The sequence below is a fragment of the Tenrec ecaudatus genome, chromosome 8 (genome assembly GCF_050624435.1).
Source record: "Tenrec ecaudatus isolate mTenEca1 chromosome 8, mTenEca1.hap1, whole genome shotgun sequence".
NCBI classification, from domain to species: Eukaryota; Metazoa; Chordata; class Mammalia; order Afrosoricida; family Tenrecidae; genus Tenrec; species Tenrec ecaudatus.
Genome location: NC_134537.1, coordinates 88,813,081 through 88,828,518, shown reverse-complemented (window position 1 = coordinate 88,828,518; position 15,438 = coordinate 88,813,081). Strand labels below are relative to the sequence as shown.

The following is a 15,438-nucleotide window of genomic DNA, read 5'->3' as shown; positions in this document are numbered from 1 at the left end:
AAGCCCACCTGCACATGTAGAACAGGATTCCATTTCTAGCGAACAGCTGTAACAGGTACGCCAGAGACCGACGGAAGCTTCGTGCTTGCTTAGGGCCAGGGGAGGCTCGAGAGAGCAAGGCAGTGAGGACCACAAGCAACATCCTCACAAGGATTACAGGATGGTAGCATCTATCTGTGATGAGATGCATAAGCTAAAATGGACTCTCTTGGGTGAATCACATTGCATAGTGTGAGAATTATCTCTGAATAAGGCTGTGGAAAACTCTATTCAAAGGGAACTTCCCTTTGCTCGTAGTATATACATATTTGTGAAGCATGCGGTGGTTATGCGTTGAAATAGACTTGTTTTTCTAGGTGATTCGCATTGTCCGGCATTGGGCATTCAACCGGATGTGGGTCCTGCCCTCATAGAGCTCACAGAATGCCCCCAGGGCAAGAAGAGGAATGAAGCCCAGCTAGGAAAGAGGATTAGCAGGGCACGCATGACAATTTCGCCTGAGGAACGGGGAATGCTTTGAGCATTTGACGCCTGCGCAGGCTTTGAAGGCGAACAGGAAGGAGTTTGAGACGTGAGTGGTGGCAGGGGCATTGTCGATCCACCTCCACTGCTGTGGATTCCAACTCATCATGGAGACCTGGCAGGACAGAGAACTGGCCCCTAGGGCTTATACAGATGTAAATCTTTACAGAGCAGATGGTCTCAGCTTTCTTCTACAGGGGGACTGGTGGTTTTGAACCACTGGCCTTTCAGTTAGCAACCAACCCCCTAACTAACATGAAAAGTTTAATATTCACTTAACCCACAGTGCCACCAGAGCTCGCTCAGGGAAAACTACCAAAAAACCAAACTCACTGCCATCATCGGATCAATTCTGACTCATAGCGACCCTGGAGGACAGAGTAGAACCCCAGAGGGTTTTCCGAGACTGTACCTCGTTATTTACGGTAGCAGAAAACCTCATCTTTTTCCCATGGAGCAGCTGGTGGGTTCAAACTGCTGACCTCGTAGTTAGCAGCCTGCCCCCCACCCCCACCCGTCATGCACTACGCCCCCGGGGTCTCTCTGTAGCAGGTACAAACTCAAAACACTACCACTGAGACCGCGGTGTCTGGTTATGGGTTGGGTTCCTAACTCCCAGGGGAGCAGTTTGAAACCACCAGCCACTCCATCCACAAGAGACGGGGCTCTCTGCTCATGTAAAGAGCTCCAGGCTTGGAAACCCACAGGGACAGGGCTGCCCTGTCCTATGGGGCGGCTGTGCGTCGAAGGTACAGCAGGTCTGGTGCATGGCCAGCAACTATAGGATGAAAGCAGAAGAGGGGGTTGGGGGGAGTGGTGGGGGTGAGGAGACATGGCAAAGGTGGGCCAGGGGAGTTAGCAGATCTCCAGGAAGAGCCCTGCTGAGACATGGGAGGTTTTCCTTTGGGAAATAAGGAGTCAATGATAGAGAAACTGGAGGGGGGCGGTATCAATTTGTGCTCTCCAGAACATCACTAAACGGCAACACTCAGTCCAAATCTAGTCAGATGCCAAGCAAACTAACTCTCAAACTCCCCGATTCCAGCCCACGGTGACTGCAGGGCAGCCTAGGGCTGTGACTCTTCACAGGAGTAGAAACCCCCTCTTTCTCCCGCAGATCAGCTGGGGAATCTGTGGTTTGCACAGGAATGTAGAACCCTGCCAGAGCTCCTAGCTAGATGTCAGCTTTCGTAAATAAAAGTTTTATGGGAACACAATCAAGCCCACTCATTTATGTAGCCTCTACCCCTTTCACACCCACACAGCTGAATGGGCCAGTGGCAACACAGATCGTAAGGCCTGGGAAAGGCTAAAATATTTGCTATCTAGCCCTTAGTTTGGCAACCCCCCCCCCCCCCGTGCCCTAAAGATCATTTTATCTTTTGCAAAAAGGGCGGTTTTTCATGGAGCCTGGCGGCATCGTGGGAAACGAGGTGGACGGCGAACTGCAAGGTCAGCTGTTGGAAGCGGCACCCTCTCCTCTGGAGGAAGACGCTTTCTACTCCTGACACCCACAGGGACAGCCCCCCTCCATTGTCCAGGGTCACGAGCGGTTCAGAGTTCATGGCAGCGAGGCAGGGGCTGGTTAGGGGTCAGCTGCGCCTTTCCAAGGCGGTCGAGGATGGTGGGCTGGGGGTAGCGTGGAGAAGCAGGCATGGTTTTGAGAGCAAGAAGGGAGGAAAAACACCTGGGGGAATCTACATTTTTTGAAAAACCACGAGTGTCAATTGAAAGGATGATAGACACCCCCCACCTCACCCCCCGGCACACACACACAAAATATTTTTTTTTCTTCTTAATCACTAAAATATTCCCTAAACATCACATTGTCCAACAGAGCACCCAATTCAAAGCTGCTTAAAAGTAATCTAAGGCAGGGGGGTCCCTGAGGATGGGAAGGTGGGGGAAGGAGGGAGGGATAAAAAAGAAGCTAATACCAAGGGTTCAGGCAGAAAAAAAATGTTTTGAAAACGGTGATAGCCACCAATGTACAAATGAATTTGATATAAATGATGTGTGGATAGTTATAAGAGCCCCAATAAAATGATTTAATTAAAACAATAAAAATAATTCAATTGACTATGGGAAAAAAAAGTAATGTAAGGGGTCCTGGTGCTGCCATAGGTTAAGCATTGGGTGGAGAGTTCAAATCCACCAGCTGTGCCTTGGGAGGAAGTTGAGGCAGTCTGTACCGAAAGCACAAGGAGCAGTCTACCCTGTCTATTGGCGGTTATGAGTCAGATTGCTTTGAGTGGGTTGAACAAGTATGTTGATGAATTATTCCTCAGATAGGCTGAGCAGAGCCTCATCCCCCGCTGAACTCTTCCCGGATTCTGCTGGGTTGCCACAGCCGAAATTTCACACACATTCTTGGCCATGTACTAAGGCTGCTGTTGGCCCTGGCCAGGCACCCTTGAGGTTGGCCACGAAGCACCAAACCCTGGTTTGACTGACGATTCCCTTTTATTTATCTTTGTTTCTCTGACAGGGCCTGGCCGGGTGTCTGGCTCACAGCAAGTCACGAATAAATCATTTCAGTTCAGATGAGAAGGAGGAAAGTAAGGCAGGTGGCAGGACATGGACCCTGGGGTGTTCGCTCCAGCTTAAGATTCACTCCCCAGTGGAAGGTGCCGCAGCCACAGAGGCAGCACGGCTGCAAGGCCGAGGGCATGGCATAAAGACACCTGGTGCTGCTACCTGAAAAGCTCCAACTGCAAAGTCCCTCTGTCTGGGCCACCTGTCCTCGAGGTTAAAAAAGCCCCAAACTGACACCTAGCCACCCTATAGGACAGAGCAGAACTGTCGCCGTGGGTCCTCTAGACTGCAAATCTCCTTTTTTTCCCCTCCCAGCACAAAAACATTCATTTATTAATCAAATGGAAGAGCCTAATCCACTCAACACTTTGGAATATGTAAAATGTGTGCAATAGAAGTAATTGGATATAATAATGGGGGGAGGCAGTACAAAGATTTGCACATTGAACTGAGCTTGTTCAATACCACAGCGAATTCTTGTCCAAATGACGATAGAATTTTTATTCTACTCTTTCAAAGGTCGGAGAGCAGGCCACGTTGTTCGTAACCCATTTCACTGCTAATTTCTCACCTTCCAGTTTTCCTGTGATTGTGCGCTCCTCCCCATCCCGCTCCTGGGGCTGGACCAAAGCGCTGTCTCTAGCACTGCAGACAGACTGGGAGCGTCAGGCTTGGCCAGTGCACCTATTGATCAGAGCCATTCCCACTCCTAATTCCTTCCTACTTTCGTCAAACCTTGGCTGTTGGCCGAGCTGCTGAATGGTGACTATGGCAGACGAGCAGGCGTGCAGAAAAGGCAGGGAAAAGTCTAGCAGGAGAGCATGGTGCAGGAGCTGCAAATCTTTACAGGAACAGAAGGCCTCCTCTTTCTCCCTCAGAGTGGCTGGTGGTTTTGAACTGCTGGTCTTGCAGTTAGCTCAACTCAGGACCTAGCTTTTCTAGAGCAGGGGTGGGAAACGTCCACCCCACAGGGCATACAAGGCCAGAGAAAGCATCACACCAGCTAATATCACGTGCTTCATCCGAGAGCAGCGATTCCAGCCATCACATTCAAGTCCAGTCTGACTCATAGCGCCCCCAGAGGACAGGGTAGGACTGCCCCTGTGGGTTCCTCTTTTAGGCAGGGTTCTCTAGAAAATCAAAACCAGGACACTTATGATTTTATATATATATATGTTTATACAGCAGGATTATAACAGCTAATGAGTCCACTCAGTTCAATTCACTTCCGTGGAACAGTTAATCTACTGGAAGTCCTTCACCTCATAAGGGCTGCCGAGTCCAAGGTTAAGGAAGCAGACAGCTGAGTCTTCTCTCAAGTAATGCAGAGTGTCCACCCACAGGCAGCAAACAGCAGGGCAGGTCGTCAGTAGTCAGCAACTCAGGAGCTTAGTGAATCAGGCCCAGATGGGATATGGAAGTCAAGCAATGCAAAATGACAGGATCCACCAGCCTCAAGCTCAAGAGATGTATATACTAGCAGCTTGACGAAGCAGGTCTCCATGGAACCTTAAGCTCTAGCAACATGATCCATGGGTTGGCTTGTCGCACAAGTAGTGTAGCTCACAGGTTGAGGCAGATAACTAGCTAAAGTAGCCTCACACTGGTCCAATCACCAGAAAGTGAGAAACAGAGAGTGGCTGGGCCTTGCCGAGCCATTAATCTCTCTGCCCTTCAATCAAACTGTGACCTAATTAATCCCACATGTTCCCATTGGCCAGGTTGGCACAATAAACCTCCCTATCAGTTTCCAAGACTGTATCTCTGTACAAGAATAGAAAACCTCATCCTTCTCCAAGCCATCACAGTAGCAATGAGATAATAAAATGTTTGATCCAAGGCAGTAGGCTAATTTTTATTCATTTATTTAAAAAATCATTTTATTGGGGGCTCTTACACCTCTTATAAAATTCCATACATTAAAAAAAACAATTCCATACATTAATTGTATCAAGCACATTTGTACATCTATTGCCATCATCATTTTCTAAACATTTACTTTCTATTTGAGCCCTTGGTATTAGCTCCTCTTTTATCCCTTCTTCTCCCACCTCCCATGCCCATGAGCCCTTGACAATTTATAAAATATTATTGTTTTCATATCTTACACAGACCACTGTCTCTCTTCACCCATGTTTCTGTTGTTCATCCCCCTAAAGCTAATTTTTAAGTTGATAATGTTGTATGGCCCAAGAACAGTGCTATAAATATCCAAATGGCCCTTGAACGAAAAAGAAAGCCACATCTTTCTCAGGAGGAGCTGCCAGTGGTTCCAAACTGCTGACCTTCAGGCTGACAGCCCAATGCATAACCACTATGCCACCAGGGCTCCACTCCTGTCTACAGGCTGCTTAAATCTCCCCACTCATCTTGTGGCCTTCCAGATTGGAACTCAAGGCCGAGAAAATGAACACCCAACCCCAAGCCCTGGAGGTGTCACTGTAGTAGCTGCCTGTAGGCAAGACACGTGTTTGAAATGTGCTGTTTTCCCTCTCCAGGTCATGTTCTGGGCAGTGCTCTAGTCTTGGGCTAGGCAGTAGGTGAGAGTGCATTTTACTTTGTAAAACTTCATCCACGTGTGCACTTGAGACGGCTGCCACTTTAGGCTGCTCTTCTCATTTTATAAGTTAATGGGAAAATGTACTTCTCTCAAGGTCACATTATTACTTGTTTTAGGAAAGTTCTGGAAAGGTATTTAGAAAAGCTGTCTTACTAAATCTTTGAGTCATGCCCGAACTCTGGGTTGATGTCCATGAGTGTTTATAAAGCTATACACCAAGGCTGCGGGGGCCGGGGGGTGGGGGGAGGATGTATGACTCCAACTTAAGGAGGACAGTATAAAGAAACTGTCTGGGGAAAAGTAAGCTGTTCATAAATCATCAGCATCAGTTATTTTATGATGAAGTATATATTTATAGGCAAGTAGCATTGTTTTTGCAAAAGAGGCTCTCAGCATGAGACTGACAACACTGCAAGGAAGACGTACAGGAAGTATTGCCAGAAGGGCTTCCACTGGGCCGGCTGTGTTGTCTTGCTCGGCATGAATCCTGACGATGAAACAACTTAAAAGAACACGTATCACCATGTACATATAACTAAAGATAATATTAAAACGAACCCAAGTGAAGGGATCAAAAAGTTTGCACAAGAAGAACTTATTAACAGTGAGCCTGGTTGCAGCCTTAGGACCTGTTGAGGCAGTCTCTGCTCAGTACCCTGATTCGACACACATGCAACTTGCCTAGGGGTGGTTTTTGTCTCCAAGAGGGAATCACAAATGAATTTTTAATATTCTGGACAGAAACCCAAACTGCTCCCATCATCATACCTGAGCTGGCTTGAAGAGTGCCTCTCACGCGCTCACCCAGGCATGTCCTTCTAGAACCTGCCTTCCGTGACCTCTTACTTGGATAGAGGGTCTTTGCAGATGTCATCAAGTTGAGGCTAAGTCACCCAGGACTCTGGTGGCTCTTTAGCCAAGATGACCAGGGTCTTGATAAGAAGGAAAGGTGGCTATGGAGAGAACACCACGAGATGACAAAGCCAGCCCCAAAGCAGAGAAGACCCTCAGAAGGGCTATCAGAGTCAGCTTGGCTTGGGACGTCTGCCCTCCAGAACTGTCAGAGAAGAAACCTGTGTTGTGTTAAGCCACCTGGTGCGTGGTACTTGGGTACTACAGCCCCAGGACACTATGACAGTGCCTGGTCCTCTAACAAGTGGTTCTGCAGACAGTCTACTGCTGGTGCCTAAAGACTTCTCTGACGCAGATCTGAGAGGAGACCAGTCAGAGGGACATCAGGCTATAATTGCCACTGGATTTACACACCACGGTCCAAAGCAGGAGCAGATTGCCTGGTAGGATTACAAGTCTCTGAAGATTTGCCTCAACCTAGAAAAAGCTGAAGCCTTTTAGAAGACCAGCGTAGTGCTGCTGCTGCTGCTGTGTCTCTGTAACTGTTTACTTGGCTCTTCCTTTCCTAAGCCACAATTGCTAGTCTTGCTGGCTTTGAGGCCAAGGAGCAGGGTGGGCTCCTGACACTCCAACTGTGGCTTCATCCAGGGTCTGGAATGCAAGACAGCTGTGTGACCCTGCCATGAGGACTTGCTAGAAATGCCTTTCTCCAGAAGTCACTGGACGCGAGTAATTATAAGCTTCTTTGCCAAAACTAGCGTGATACTTAGGTTTTGTGTCAACTTGGCCGGGCCAAGGTTCTCAGTAGTTTGGCAGTTAAGGAGGCCTCCCCGGTGATGCGATCTAACATAATGTAATCAACTCCGTGGTGGGATCTGCCCCCTCTGTGATCAGCCAGGCAGTTGTGGGAAGATTAGCGTGAGTGCAACTCCGTACGCGTGTCACAATGCTAAAACAAGTGGAAGGCCTACTTTATAAACACGCTGTGAGGAAGCTAGCTCACTTCTGCCGGGTCTGGATCCTGCATCTGGTTTGTACCCCTACGGTCCTTTGGACTTGACCCAATGGCCTGCCAAACTGCCTGCCAATCCCAGGACCCATCAGCAGCCCGCTGATTCTGATCTTCCTGCTGCTTCATCTTGCTTTCTGCTTCAGCAGCCTCAGTAACTACAAGAATCAAGAAAAGTCTCCAATGTAGCATGTGACCCATGGACTTGAAGCAAGTGGGACTTACACACTGTTGTAGTGATTATGCGTTGGGCTGCGATCCGCTTAGTTGGCAGTTCAAAACCCCCAGCAGCAGCTCCGTGGGAGAGAGACTGGGTTTTCTGCTCCTGTGAACAGTTACAGTCTCGGAAATCCACGAGGAGCGGTCACCGTGAGTCAGCACTGACTTGTGGCAGTGAGTGAGATAGCTGCGGGAGCCACATCTTGGATGTAAATCTTTCCTGACATCTCTCTCAGTGTTTTCGCTTCTCTAGAGAACCCAGCCTTGCACAGCCAAGCAGCCGTTTCCCTACAACAAGAAGTCTTCCTCCTACAGCTCCCCAAACGGCACAATAAAGTAAGCAACAATTCTCTCGACATCGCAACTGACAAAATCAAAAACTCTAGAAATTCTACCCCTCTGGAGACAACCTCTTGGTTAGAGAAGAAGAGCATGTATGGCCGCCCAAAGGCTAAGTGTTCAAGGTTACTGGTTCGCCTTGTAGAGTTCCTGTAGTTGAACAATGGACACGGATTAATCCATTTCTCTGCCCATACGTGGTTGTTTTATGGAAGGCATGTCCGTACTCTTCTCTAGTCGGCAACATGCATAACAATAGAAAATCTAGGAACCCCGCAACGACAGATTCCCCTGTACCCCGCCCACACACACACAGCCCACCAAGGAAGAATTTCCACTTGAGAGTTTCATTAATAAGGTGTAAACATTCTTTGCTCTCTTCCCATTTCAAAAGCAAATAAACACAAACACCGAAAATGCTCCAGGAAACAAGTGCTGATGTTCTAGAATCTCACCAAGCAAAGGCAGAATAAGCAAAGTTGCCCCTAAACCATGGACTTCAGGGGGATGCTTATCTGCTCCCCTTCTCTGTAATAAGATTCGGAAGTTTGAGCCTAAGGTGCCAGCTGCCACCCCGGCGAGTATCCCAGAGCAGTGCGTGCTTTCCATTCACTTGTATTTTGTCTGGAAGCGTTGTCTTCGCACGGGATTCCAGCTGCAGACATTTGACTCAGCCTACTCAGATCTGGAAGCCAGAGAAATGGGGAAAGATAAATTGATGCCCAAAGAAGGTCTTTTCAATCTCCTTATTTGCCCCCTAAAACTCAACAATGGAAAAGGAAGACGGAAGAACTGTGCCTTCCAACTGTGGTGTTGAGTGCAAGAAGAACGATTAAGTCCTCTGTAGAGGAAACACCACTAGCTGGACCTTAGGAGAGAGCGTGGGGATGCTTCAGCTGGTTTCCTTGGGATAGGTAAGGCCCGTAGCGAGAATAGGACATCGTGGCTGGTAAAGCAATGAAACCAAAGCCAACTCACTTCCATTGAGTCGATGAGGGCTGATCGCAACCGTATATGACCAGGTAGAAATGGTCCCTGTGAGTGTCTGAGACTCTAACTCTTTACAGGAGTGTGAAAAAAACAAAACAAACCAACAACAACATTTTCCAGGACTTCAATCTGCTGATCTTGCAGTTGGCAGCCTAACTCATAGCTACTACACCACCAGGGCTCCAGTAAAGCAGAGGCTCAGCAAAAATGAGGAAAATTCCCCATCGGGTGCACTGACACAACGGTCACAATAGTGGATTCAAACATACCGGCAATCATGAAAATGACACAGGACCACAGGACCAGGCAGCGTTTCATTCTGTTAGGCAGAAAGTTGCTATGAGTCAGAGCCACATTGACAGGCAAGTGACAGCAACGCTCCCTAGTTGAGAGAGGGCAACCCCAAATCTATTACAGGCTGCAACAAATTGTGGCAGACACATAATCTCCTGTCAACTTGCAAAGGGGTGGAGTGTAGCCTGTCAATCAAGCCTTGGCCAATGAGGACTTTCTGAGGACATGGCCTTCTCCTGAGGATTCTGGAGACTCCTGTATTCCTCCCTGGAGGTGGGACACTCTCTGCTTCATCATCCTGTTGACAAGCCTCATGGGGCTACACTGATGTAGCCAGAGCCCTGGGACTGGAGGTGCTACATGGAGACCCGTGCCAGCGCTGAGATGCTTCCACCAGTACTTGATTCACAAGACTTTCCACCCACTGGTCTGTGATCTTTCTTCCTGCATTCAGTGTCATTGCCTGTGCTGTGTGAGTCTGAAGAAGAATTATAGACTGGTAATGGACAGATGGGCTAACATCGGATTTATGGACTTGATCTGGACTGGCCTGGGATGTTTTCTTTTTTACTTTTTTTTTTAATTAGGGGCTCATACAACTCTTATCACAATCCATACATATACATACATCAATTGTATAAAGCACATCTGTACATTCTTTGCCCTCATCATTTTCAAAGCATTTGCTCTCCACTTAAGCCCTTTGCATCAGGTCCTCTTTTTTCCCCTCCCTCCCCACTCCCCTCTCCCTCATGAGCCCTTGATAATTTATAAATTATTATTTTGTCATATCTTGCCCTATCCCGCATCTCCCTTCACCCCTTTTTCTGTTGTTCGTCCCCCAGGGAGGAGGTCACATGTAGATCCTTGTAATTGGTTCCCCGTTTCCAACCCACTCACCCTTTAATGTACAATTTCTCTGCCCTATCAAGTTCTCTCTTACACACACATGAGTGTTGTGGTATTTATATAATCTGGTGTCAATTTGGGACTTGAGAGGATTTATAGTGAAGGGGTAGAAGCTACTCTGTCAATCGGATCACAGCCAATGAGGCTTCGGTGTGGGCATGGCTTTCTCCTGAGAATTCTGGGAAATCTGGTTTTTCCTCCTTGGAGGTGGGAGAGACTCTCTGCTCACTCCCAGAGAGACGCTCTACTGACAAGACACATGGCACTACACTGAAAGACACCGTGTCCTGGGAGCCAGTAAAGCCATGTGGAGACCTCTGCCACCGCTAAGATGCTTACAACGCCACTGGATCCACAAGACTTCCCACCTACTGGCCTGTGATCTTCCTGCATTCAGTGTCATTGCATGTGTTTCGTGAGTCTGAAGAGGACTTTATAGTTTGGTATACGACATATGAGCTAATCTTGGACTTATGGACTTGATCTGGACTTGGCTGGAATGTTTTCTCAATATTCAACTGCTCTTGTTTATAAACCTTTCTTATTCACATATGAGTCTCTATAAACTTGTTTCTCTAGCCTACCCAGACTAACATAAGTGTGTATGAATTTGTTTCTATAGTCAACCCAGACTAACACCCAAACTGAAGTACTAAGGGGCAGTTAGTACATATTTATACAGGGACTTCTGATAGCAGGTGTACAGGAAGTGATAATGCCAGGAAATAGCAAGGGCCAAGACGACAGAGACTGATAGGCCCCTTGCAGCGTACAGAAAGTCAGGGGTGTGGGGTGGGGCTGGGTTAGGTCCTGGCTCTGCCTATTGGGAGCTGAGTCATCTGGGCAGTTTCTCTGCTTGCCAGTTTCCTTCGCTGTAAAACAGACCCAATAATGCCCACCTCACTGTTCAGCAGGATGTTGTTCAAACAGAACAACACCGTGGATATAAAGGTGGCTTGAAAGGAAGCGCACACAATATGAGTGTGCAGAAATGATTTTAAAAACCAACAGAACTCACTTATAAAAAGACATCTTGGGAGAAATTGGGATTTATTTGTTTATTTCAAACATGGCACTAGGTATTAAGTAGGGTACCTGGATTGCATAATAATTTGTGCCTGACTACCAACCTGTCTCAGTCTGGGTAGACTACAGGAACAAATCGATAGACATTCGTGTGTACAAGAGAGAGTTTTATATAAAGGGTAATTGTACATTAAGAAAGCATCCCAACCCAGTCCAGTTCAAGCCCATAAGTCTGATATTAGCCCATATGTCCCATACCAATCTATAAAATCCTCTTCAGACTCACAAAACACATGCAATGACGCCGAATGCAGGAAGATCACAGGCCAGTGGTTGAGAAGTCTTGTGGATCCAGTGGCGTTGTAAGCATCTCATTGCCAGCAGGGATCTCCGCGTGGCTTCTCTTACTCCAGAGGTCTGGCTCCATCAGCCTCTCTCCATGTGTCTTCTCCACAGGAATGTCTCACAGGGATTCAGCAGAGAGTGTGTCTCCCGCCTCCAAGGAGGAATACAGGAGTTCCCAGAATTCTAGGAGAAGACCATGCCCCACAGAGACCTCATTGGCTTTATCCTGATTAATAGGCTAAATTCCACCCCTATACTCTGAATCCTCCAATTAACACCGGATTATATAACTACCACATAACCTAAAGGCTGTCAGTTCAAGCTCACCCCTAGCAGCAAGGACTGGCTGTTGGCTTCCATGTAGATTACAACTAAGAGTCTTATGGAGGTCCGTGCTCCGAAACATAGGACGCAGTAGCAATTCCACGACCACGGTCTGATTGGAGGTCATTGTTAATTTTCTTCTATGTAATAATGCCTTGTGGCTATTTTGTGTCTTTTAGAACTCATGCTGAGATATGGAGAGCTGCAATGCTCTGTCTGGGATTTGCTTTCAAATTATTCACCAAATGACAAAGAATGGAGAAAGAGACAAAGCAAAGGGGAAAATTCTTGATCGGTGTTGCAGTGGGGTGAGAGCTACATGAATCCCCAGGGGTTCACTATACCCTGCTCTCTACGTTTGTGCATATTTGAAATTTTACAGAATTAAAACAAATCAATACACAGAACAGAATTTCCCCTAGCCACCTAGGAAACTTTACTGCTGGCCAACTTCCAACTGCGGACTGTTTCCTTCACAAGGCCTTTCCACCCTGGCTCTCCTGCGGTCAGCACTCACAGTGACCACTGGACGGGCCTTGAGAGCATTCAGAGGCCGAGGACTTAGGAACAGGCCAGGCGAGGTCAGGCAAGGAGCCCAGCTGGAAGTGGAAGGATCCTCACGGAATCCTCCACATCTGTGGTGCATCAAGATGTCCGATCAAGTGCTTTGTCTTCAGACTTGAGTTTCACATTCTGCCTTGCCCTTTACTGGCTAAGGGACCCTGGACCATTTTTCAAAACACAGTCAAGGGAGAGAGATAGGCAGATCACATGCACACACACAGATATAGAGCACATGCCACTTAGACCCCGTCCTCTGGGAAGGGGAGTCCTGAGAACCATCACATATACCCGAGGGGGGGGGGGCGGAGGGCATGTATTTGTCCTCCCTTTCATGGTCATCTCAGGGGATAGATTCTAGGAACCAGAGAGGCGGAAAGGACAAAGGGAGGAGCTCTGTAATTTAACCCAGGAGGGGACTAGTGAGTCAGTCAGGCAACTGGGGACTTAGCAGGAAAATGAACTATTTCTCTAGGGCCTCATCGCCGACCGTTTAGTATATCATATTTTGTCAGCGGAACCACACATAAGTAAATAATCCCATCTATGGTAGCAAAAGAGTTTTGGGGGTTCAGGATGGGCATGCTGGCCCTGGTGTCGGGCAGGGGGCTGGGACAACCACCTGGGTTCGTTCTCACTCTGACTAAACCAGCTGCCAGCATCAGCACTTGGTTACTTTTCCCCTTCTGCATAAAGAAGCCATGGAGCAAACGCAGTTCCAGGATTGGACGGGTGAACATTAGTTGGAGTACGTCCTGCCCTTCATGCATTTCTCTCTCTCTCAAAGACTTGAAGTTTCTTGGCGTACTATTGTTGAATAGTTCAATACCGCTTTCTTCTGCTTCCCGTCCCCCTGTTGTTGTTGTTTTTTCGGGGAGGGGGCATTCTTGGGGATGGGTAGGAAGAGAGGTGATGGAAAGGAAGGAATCATATTTGGCTCTTCCGATCATTCCTTAGTCTGATTTCACAGACATCGCCAGCAGCTAACTCTACCCAAAGAGCTCCCCCATTCGGTGGTAGGTGGAGGGTGTGGATAGGGGGGGGCGGCGGAATCAGGGCAAATTACGTGAGTAAAAGTTGCAGGCACAGGGGCTGTGGCGCATGAGGAGTGCTCCCCCACCCCCCAACCCCACCCCTGTCGCTTGTCCTGGGACGCAAGCCCAAAGGGTCGCCAGAGGAGGCGGAATGGCATTCTGAGGCGCCCCAAATAGGAACGGCTCCTGATTGAAGGTGGACAAGCCAGTGCAAGGCGCTTCTGCCAACGCATCGCAGCTACAGATGTGGATTCTTCTTGGCATGGGCGCTGGGGGCGCAGTCTAGCGGCTGCCGCGGGGCGCTCCCTACCCTCGCCGCGGCAGGATTTGCTCTGCCCGCGGAGATCCTGCGTGCTGGATGGTCCACTACACAGTGCGCTGTCTCTACCCCTCCAGAGCCAACCCAGAGCAAGGGAAGGGAGACTTGGGAGCGATTATTTGCCTTTTCGGCCAGTGAGACCCCTGGTCTCGCACGCGCTCCGCCTGGAGAGGAGACCCAGTTCCAGGTAGTGGGCACTGGAGCTCCCCGGCGCAGCCCCAGCGCCCCCCAACCCCACCCCTCCCAGCCCCGCGCGCTCCACATTCCCCAAAGCACAGCTCCACGCGCCCGCCGCTACAGTATGCCCCGGTCCCTGCCGCGCTCCACTCCCCGAAAGCCACGAGTCTGTGCCCTGGCACGGTTCTCCGCGCCCCTGGCCCCACGCAGTACCCTCCAGGGCACCGAGTGCACACGGAGCCTCTACGGCTCTGTCCAGCCTCGCCACAGGAGCTCCTGGAGGGCAAGGGAGAGAGCTCCTTGATCCCGGGACCCCAGCTCCGCGGGGCGCTGGGGGGGAGGGGCGGCGGGGTCCACCGAGCCCGGAGGACCACCCGTTAGCTCGCGTCTCTCCAGCCAAGAACCTGCGAAACCCCAAACGCAGCTGGGAGCGGAGCCTGGAGATCTCACGTGGACGCCCCTGCTTTCCAGAGAACCGCTGTGGGACGGAGACACGGGGGGCGCGCCCTTACCTGGCAGTGGGGGTCCGCACGGGCTGGTGCGGTTCCAGAATCTCCAGGGTGGCCCCGCTCCGCGCCCCTCGCCTTTGAGCCCCTTGTGCGAGCCGAGGGGGCGAGCCGGGCAGAGCTCTCCGACCGTTTTCGGAAACGCGAGATCCAAGTCTCTGGTTTACGTGTTCCCGAACTTTTAACGGGAGTTGGAAGGCAAACCCCTCCCCCGGCCCACCCCTTTCTCTGGAAGCGGCCCCCGAGCGGGCCGGGCCTCCGGCCCCTTTTGTTGTAATTCGAGAGCGGCCACTCCCGGGGCCGGAGGGGGCTTTGCGGGGGGAGACGGCTGCGCGCCAGCCGGGCAGCTCTTCCGTGCCCTTCTCGCCCCGGTTTCCGGAGCCTGAATACTAAGGGCAGGGGCTTTTCCTCTGCGAGACTCCTCAACCCCCTGGTTGCCCGAATTTAACCCTTTAGTGCCCTTACCCTTGGGCCTCAGGTCAGGGCCCCTGCCAGGCTCATCTGCTTATTCCCGGCGCACTCACAGCCCGGCACACAGTAGCCGGTCAGTAAACAGGACAAATGAAAGAGCTCCAGCACCGTCCTCCCCTCAGGGGGAAAAGACCCCAAAGGTGAAAACACACGGACTCTTGCAGCAAATCTCATCGGTGACCTTGGTCCTAGTCTCTCCCCTCAAAGATCGGCTGTTTCCTTTGTTAATGACGCGTGAACGCTGTCCGAGACCTCTAAGGTCCCTCCTTGGGATCAGCAAGACCTTGGAGGATTGAGCTGGACACAGCAGCCAGGGGTGTGTGCATCGTGCAGAAGGGCTGATGGCCAACACTGGTGGCAAAGTTTGTGTGTGTGTGTGTGTGTGTGTGTGTGTGTGTGTGTGTGTGTGTAAGGGAGGGGAGTGTCTTGGGGTTGGGGAGTGGCCT

The 15,438-nt window shown here is 49.8% G+C and overlaps 1 protein-coding gene across 1 annotated transcript in view; it reads right to left on the bottom strand.

Annotated features, from left to right (window-relative positions):
* Nucleotides 1-14,691, bottom strand: part of LOXL2 (lysyl oxidase like 2) — a 110,158-nt gene extending 95,467 nt beyond the window's left edge. The window contains exon 1 of the mRNA XM_075556504.1: nucleotides 14,528-14,691. The gene's annotated coding sequence lies outside the window, so the exon portion shown is untranslated. The remainder of the gene's footprint in view (nucleotides 1-14,527) is intronic.
* Between the last annotated feature and the right edge of the window lie 747 nt (nucleotides 14,692-15,438).